At 51.2% G+C, this 7,065-nt stretch overlaps 2 non-coding genes across 2 annotated transcripts; both read left to right on the top strand.

Annotated features, from left to right (window-relative positions):
* Window positions 1-2,181: 2,181 nt before the first annotated feature.
* Window positions 2,182-2,335, top strand: LOC149191834 (5.8S ribosomal RNA). The gene has a single exon (XR_016255513.1). It is a non-coding gene; the product is annotated as a 5.8S ribosomal RNA (ribosomal RNA).
* Window positions 2,336-2,582: 247 nt separating this feature from the next.
* LOC149191833 (25S ribosomal RNA) lies at window positions 2,583-5,993 on the top strand. Its single transcript, XR_016255498.1, has one exon. It is a non-coding gene; the product is annotated as a 25S ribosomal RNA (ribosomal RNA).
* Window positions 5,994-7,065: the final 1,072 nt, after the last annotated feature.

Genomic DNA, 7,065 nt, shown 5'->3' with positions numbered 1-7,065 from the left:
GAATAACCTCTTTACAGCACTATAAATAAAGACATTGAGCCAGAGGGAGGAGAGGTTGGAGCTATACATTTTCTTTGGGTAAATGCTGCAGGAATTAGGACTCCCATTGAGAACCTTGTGAGGAGAGATTGTCTTTGCTTGATTCTACTTGGAAGTGGGTGAGCTTTGTCAAAGTAGAGGAAAACCCTTGATGGACCCTGGGAGGAACTTGCACAACACCAAGGCCAGGTTGTAAGAGTTTCTTTGTTTCGTTATTAATACAAACTGGTTTATTTTTCTCAATAGCTTGTGTTAATGAGTTATTTCATGTGTTCCTTGGTCTGCATGTTGAATATATGTTTTATTATATGAAATGCAAGTGCTTGGTAATTGTTTGATTGTTTGTGGTTGCAGGAATTGACGTGAAGGAGGAGCTCATCCAGATCGGCAAGGACGGACTACAACAACAGCGTTTTGGAATAAGGTAAGCCTAAACACTTGTAGTTTTCATGTTTTAAAAGGTATATTTAGAGAAAGATCACTCCATTTTGTCTTGTTTGTCGCTAGAGAGTTTAGACTCCTAGGGAGGTCAGTTGTGTCCACACAAACGACTTTTTCCGCCACGACACCGCTGGGTTGGGGGGCTGTGTGCCTCTCAGTGACGTGCTCTAGACACTGGTCTCATCGTGGCCCTTGTCTTTTCTATTGGTCAGTTTTAGGTTGTGATTTATTTGCTTGGTTGTTTGCTATGTTGTAAAGCTGGAGAGGGTGTTGTGTTGAATGCATGTGGGAGGGTGTGAAGAGGTGGGATGCTTTTTTATTTGGGTGCCCTGTTTGATTTATTTTTGGTTAGCGAACATCTACTCAGCGTGCTGTTAAGCTTCTCTCTTTTCTGGGGATCTTTGTTTCTTTGGTGTTTTTTTCTTCCCTTCTTCCTTTTGCCCCTAGCTTTATGGAGGAGAGGTGGGATTGTTGTGGATTGGTGTTCGGGAAGGACAAAAAGTAGTGCGAGTTCCCATGGTGGCCACCCTAGTCCTTCTCGATTGCCATCCCCTGCAGTTCTCCCCTTTTTCCAAAGGCGCGGGGTTTGGGAAGCTTGTTCTCTGTTTGAGCCTCCCCTTGTGAGCTGGTTGCCACGTTTGATATCTCTTTCTTTCCTGTTGTTTTCTTCTCTTCTTGCTTTTGGCCCCTTGGCTTTACGGAGAAAAGGTGGGATTGTTGTGGATTGGTGTTCAGGAAGGACAAAAAGCAGTGCGAGTTTTGAGGGTGGCCACCCTAGTCCTTCTCGATCTCCATCCCCTGTAGTTCCCCCCCTTTTTGCGAAGGCACGGGGGTCGGGAAGCTTGTTCTCTATTTGAGCCTCCCCCTATGAGCCAGTGGACGCATTTGATATCTCTCTTTATTTCATGTTGTTTTCTTCCCTTCTTCCTTTCGGCCCCTACCTTTACGGAGAAAAGGTGGGATTGTTGTGGATTGGTGTTCGAGAAGGACGAAAAGCAGTGCGAGTTCCCAAGGTGGCCACCCTAGTCCTTCTCGATCACCGTCCCCTGCAGTTCCCCCCTTTTTGCGAAGGCACGGGGTTGGGGAAGCTTGTTCTCTGTTTGAAGCCTCCCCTTGTGAGCCGGTAGCCACGGTTGATATATCCCTTTCTCTCTTGTTGTTTTCTTCCCTTCTTCCTCGTGGCCCCTAGCGTTACGGAGAAAAGGTGGGATTGTTGTGGATTGGTGTTCTGGAAGGACGAAACGCAGTGCGAGCTCCCGGGGTGGCCACCCTAGTCCTTCTTGATCGTCGTCCCCTTCAGTTCCCCCCTTCAGTTCCTGAAGGCACAGGGCTTTGGGAGGCTTGTGCCTTGTTTGTGCTTTGTTTTCTACCCTTTTCTTCCTTTCGGTCCCTAACTCTACGGAGAAAAGGGGGAATCGTTGTGGGCTGGTGTCGGGGAAGGGCTAAAAGTAGTGCGAGCTCCCGGGGTGGCCACCCTAGTCCTTCTCGATCGTTGTTCCATGCATTTCCCCCTTTTTTGCGAGGGCATGGGGCTGGGGGAGATTGTCCTCTGTTCGAGCCTCCCCTTGTGAGGGGGTTAGACACCTTTGTTTCTCTTTCTCTCATGCGTTTTTCCTCCTTTTGCCCCTTGGCCTTACATTTGTTGTGGGGGGTGCCCCTATTCAGTTTTGTGGCTGATTTTTCAGTAATACACATGGAAACAACTCTCAGCAACGGTTATCTCGGCTCTTGTTATGATGAAGAACATAGCGAAATGCGATACTTAGTGTGAATTGCAGAATCCCATGAATCATCGAGTTTTTGAATGCAATTTGCGCCCGAGGCTTTGGTCGAGGGCACGTCTGTCTGGGCATCGCATCCCATTCAAACGTGCTCCCTACAATATGCTAGGGAGCAGCGGAGCTAGTTGTCCGTGCCCAGTGCAGTGCGGTCGGCTGAAATACCTCAAGCGATGTTTCGTGGCGTGCGTTGGCGAGCGGTGATCTTGTCCCCTTGGATAGGCAGTTGGTGTTAGCCGATGCGGGCTTTGTGTGGCATCGCTCAAACTTACTTTGCTCTCTCTTGTCCTCCCATGGGGTAGGGTAGATTTAGCTCCGACTTTGCGACCCCAGCTCAGGCGAGAACACCCGCTGAGTTTAAGCATATAATTAAGCAGAGGAAATGAAACTTACAAGGATTCCCCTAGTAGCGGCGAGCGAACCGGGAAGAGCCCAGCATGAAAATCGGGCGGTAGCGCTGCCTGAATTGTAGTCTGTAGAAGCGTCCTCAGCGGCAGACCTGGGCCAAGTCCCTTGGAAGGGGGCGCCTGAGAGGCTGACAGCCCCATCGGCCCGGGACCCTGTCGCATCACGAGGCGTTGTCGGTGAGTCGGGTTGTTTGGGAATGCAGCCTTAATTGGGTGGTAAATTTCGTCCAAGGCTAAATACGGGCGAGAGACCGATAGCGAACAAGTACCGCGAGGGAAAGATGAAAAGGACTTTGAAAAAAGAGAGTTAAAGAGTGCTTGAAATGTCAGGAGGGAAGCGGATGGAGGCTGTCGATGCATCTCGGTCGGATGCGGAACGACTCAGGCTGGTCCGCCGCTCGACTTAAGGTGCAAACCAACACAGGCTGCTGCATCATCACAAGCGCGGGTGGATTACTACCTGTCAGTTTGCCGCTGCGGTGGTCGAGTAACAAAGTGTGCGCCCTTGTGGTGGGCCGTGTGCACCTGCGCACTCGTGGTGTTGGTTGGCGGACTTTCCATTCGACCCGTCTTGAAACACGGACCAAGGAGTCTAACATGTGTGCAAGTCAGCGGGTTTGAAAACGTGCGAGGCGCAAGGAAGCTGACGGGCGAGATCCCCTCTCTGGGGGGTGCATCATCGACCGACCTTGAGCTTATGCGAAGGGTTCGAGTGCGAGCACACCTGTTGGGACCTGAAAGATGGTGAACTATGCCTGAGCAGGGCAAAGCTAGAGGAAACTCTGGTGGAGGCTCGTAGCGATACTAACGTGCAAATCATTCGTCTGACTTGGGTATAGGGGCGAAAGACTAATTGAACCATCTAGTAGCTGGTTTCCTCCGAAGTTTCCCTCAGGATAGCTGGAGCTCACGCGCGAGTTTTATCGGGTAAAGCAAATGATTAGAGGCATCGGGGGCGTAATGCCCTTGACCTATTCTCAAACTTTAAATAGGTAAGAGGGTGCGGTTGCTCCATTGAGCCGCACCGTGGAATCGAGAGCTCCAAGTGGGCCATTTTTGGTAAGCAAAATTGGCGATGCGGGATGAACCAAAAGTTGAGTTACGGTGCCGAATTGTGCACTAACCTAGATCCCAAAAAGGGTGTTGGTTGATTAAGACAGCAGGACGGTGGTCATGGAAGTCGAAATCCGCTAAGGAGTGTGTAACAACTCACCTGCCGAATCAACTAGCCTCGAAAATGGATGGCGCTGAAGCACGCAACCTATACTCGACCATCGGAGCAATTGCCTGGCTCCGATGAGTAGGAGGACGCGGGGGTCGTTGAGAAACCTCGGGCGTGAGCTTGGGTGGATCGGCCCCCGGTGCAGATCTTGGTGGTAGTAGCAAATATTCAAATGAGAACTTTGAAGACTGAAGTGGGGAAAGGTTCCATGTGAACAGCACTTGGACATGGGTTAGTTGATCCGAAGAGATGGGGAAGCCTTGTATCAAGGGTGCACTCTGCACGAGCATCGAAAGGGAATCAGGTTAATATTCATGAACCGAGACATGGTGGCGGGCGGCAACGTTAGGAAATCTGGAGACATCATCAGGGGCCCCAGGAAGAGTTATCTTTTCTTTTTAGTAGCTTGCCCACCCTGGAATCGGTTCACCCAGAGATAGGGTCCAGCAGCTGGAAGAGCACCGCATGTCTTGCGGTGTCTGGTGCACCCTCGGCAGCCCTTGAAAATCTGGAGGACCAAGTACCGTTCATGCCCGGTCGTACTCATAACCGCCTTAGGTCTCCAAGGTGAATAGCCTCTGGTCAATAGAACAATGTAGGTAAGGGAAGTCGGCAAAACGGATCCGTAACTTCGGGAAAAGGATTGGCTCTGAGGGCTGGGCCTAGGGGTCTGTGCCCTCAACTCGTGGGCTGTCGGCAGTCTGCCTGAGCTGCTCTCGCGGCAAGGGCAGGTAGTCGCGTGCCGATTGGGCTACAGGCGTAGAATGCCCCCTGCCGAGGGCTTTTCCCTAGGCGTCGAACAGTCGACTCAGAACTAGTATAAACAAGGCGAATCCGAATGTTTAATTAAAACAAAGCATTACGATGGTCCCTGCGGATGCTAACGCAATGTGATTTCTACCCAGTGCCCTGAATGTCAAAGTGAAGAAATTCAACCAAGCGTGGGTAAACGGTGGGAGTAACTATGACTCTCTTAAGGTAGCCAAATGCCTCATCATCTAATTAGTGATGCGCATGAATGGATTAATGAGATTCCCACTGTCCCTATCTACTATCTAGCGAAACCACAGCCAAGGGAACGGGTTTGGTAGAATCAGCGAGAAAAGAAGACCCTGTTGAGCTTGACTCTAGTATGACTTTGTGAAATGACTTGAGAGGTGTAGAATAAGTGGGAGCCGTTTTCGGTGCAAGTGAAATACCACTACTTTTAACGTTATTTTACTTATTCCGTGGGGTGGAGACGTGGCACTGCCCCTATTTTTGGCCTTAAGGCACATTTCGGTGGGTCGATCCAGGCGGAAGACATTGTCAAGTGGGGAGTTTGGCTGGGGTGGCACATCTGTTAAAAGATAACGCAGGTGTCCTAAGATGAGCTCAACGAGAACAAAAATCTCTTTTGGAACAAAAGGGTAAAATCTCATTTGATTTTGATTTTCAGTACGAATACAAACCATGAAAGCATGGCCTATCGATCCTTTAGATTTTCGGAATTTGAAGCTAGAGGTGTCAGAAAAGTTACCGCAGGGATAGCTGACTTGTGGCAGCGAAGCGTTCATAGCAACGTTGCTTTTTGATCCTTCGATGTCGGCTCTTCCTATCATTGTGAAGAAGAATTCACCAAGTGTTGGATTGTTCACCCACCAATAGGGAACGTGAGCTGGGTTTAGACCGTCGTGAGACAGGTTAGTTTTACCCTACTCATGAACCGCACCGCAATAGTAATTCAACTTAGTACGAGAGGAACCGTTGATTCACACATTTGGTCATCGTGCTTGGTTGAAAAGCCAGTGGCGCAAAGCTACCGTGTGTCGGATTATGACTGAACGCCTCTAAGTCAGAATCCACGCTAGAAGCGGTGCATGTCACTCTTCAACTGTATCTTGACCCGCAGTAGGGGCGTCACTTTGTCGCCCCCAGGGGCCCGTGTCATTTGAAAACCGCGGCAGTGAAGCATCTCGGTCGGGGCAGCTTTGAAGTTCAATTCCAAACGGTCGTTGAGAAGAATCCTTTGCAGATCACTTAAATACGCGACGGGGTATTGTAAGTGGTAGAGTGGCCTTGCTGCCATGATCCACTGAGATTCAGCCCTTGGTTGCCTCGTTTCAGAGCTTCGCTCTTGTCACAAACAAAATCTGGGCAACCCTCTCGCGCCTCTGCCTCTTCCTCCAGACAACAATTTTCCATTGCTTGGGGGCCGAAAATTTGGGGTTTCCACGCCGCAACGGAAAGGGCGTCGAAGCCCAGGAAAACTGGGGTTTCCATGCCGCACCCCGGCGCCGAAAATTTGGGGTTTCCACGCCGCGACAGAAAGGGCGCCGAAGCCCAGGAAAACTGGGGTTTCCATGCCGTGCCCCGGTGCTGAAAATTTGGGGTTTCCGCCGGGCTCCTAAAATTTGGGGCTTCCATGTCGCGCCAAAAATTTGGGGTTTCCACCGGGCTCCTAAAATTCGGGGCTTCCATGTCGTGCCAAAAATTTGGGGTTTCCACCCGGCGCATAAAATTTGGGGTTTCCACTGGCTCCTAAAATTCGAGGCTTCCATGTCGCGCCAAAAATTTGGGGTTTCCACCAAACCCGGCGCCTAAAATTTGGGGGTTCCGCCCGGCGTAGAAAAAAAATTGGGGTTTCCGCCCAGCCCAAAATTTTTTGGGGTTTACAAGTCGCGCCCAAGCCTGGGGAAACTTGGGGTTTTTGAGTCGCGCCCTAGCGCCCAAGCCGGGCGAAACTTGGGGTTTCCATGTCGCGCCCTGACCGAAACTAGCGGTGCCCAAGCCTGGGGAAACTTGGGGTTTCCGAGTCGCGCCACGACCGAAACCGGCGGCGCCCAAGCCTACGGAAACTGGGGGTTTCCAAGTCACGCCCCGATGCCCAAGCCTGCGGAAACTGGGGGTTTCCAAGTCATGCCCCGGCGCCCAAGCCTGCGGAAACTGGGGGTTTCCAAGTCACGCCCTGGCACCCAGGCCCGGGGAAACTTGGGGTTTCCATGCCGCACCACGACCGAAGACAACGGCGCCCAAGCCTGCAGAGACTCGGGGTTTTCCATGTCGCGCCCTGGCGCCCAAGCCTGGGAAGCTTGGGGTTTCCATGTCCCACCCTTTGATGGAACCACGGGTTTCCACATTTTACGGCACGAGGGAAATGTGGGGAACTTGGGGTTTCCATGACGATGCAAACTAGCTC

Source organism: Pinus tabuliformis, chromosome 2_2 (genome assembly GCF_031772625.1).
Source record: "Pinus tabuliformis cultivar Carrire ecotype Pingquan chromosome 2_2, CPIR1, whole genome shotgun sequence".
NCBI lineage: Eukaryota > Viridiplantae > Streptophyta > Pinopsida > Pinales > Pinaceae > Pinus > Pinus tabuliformis.
This window is presented reverse-complemented; position numbering and strand designations above follow the sequence as displayed.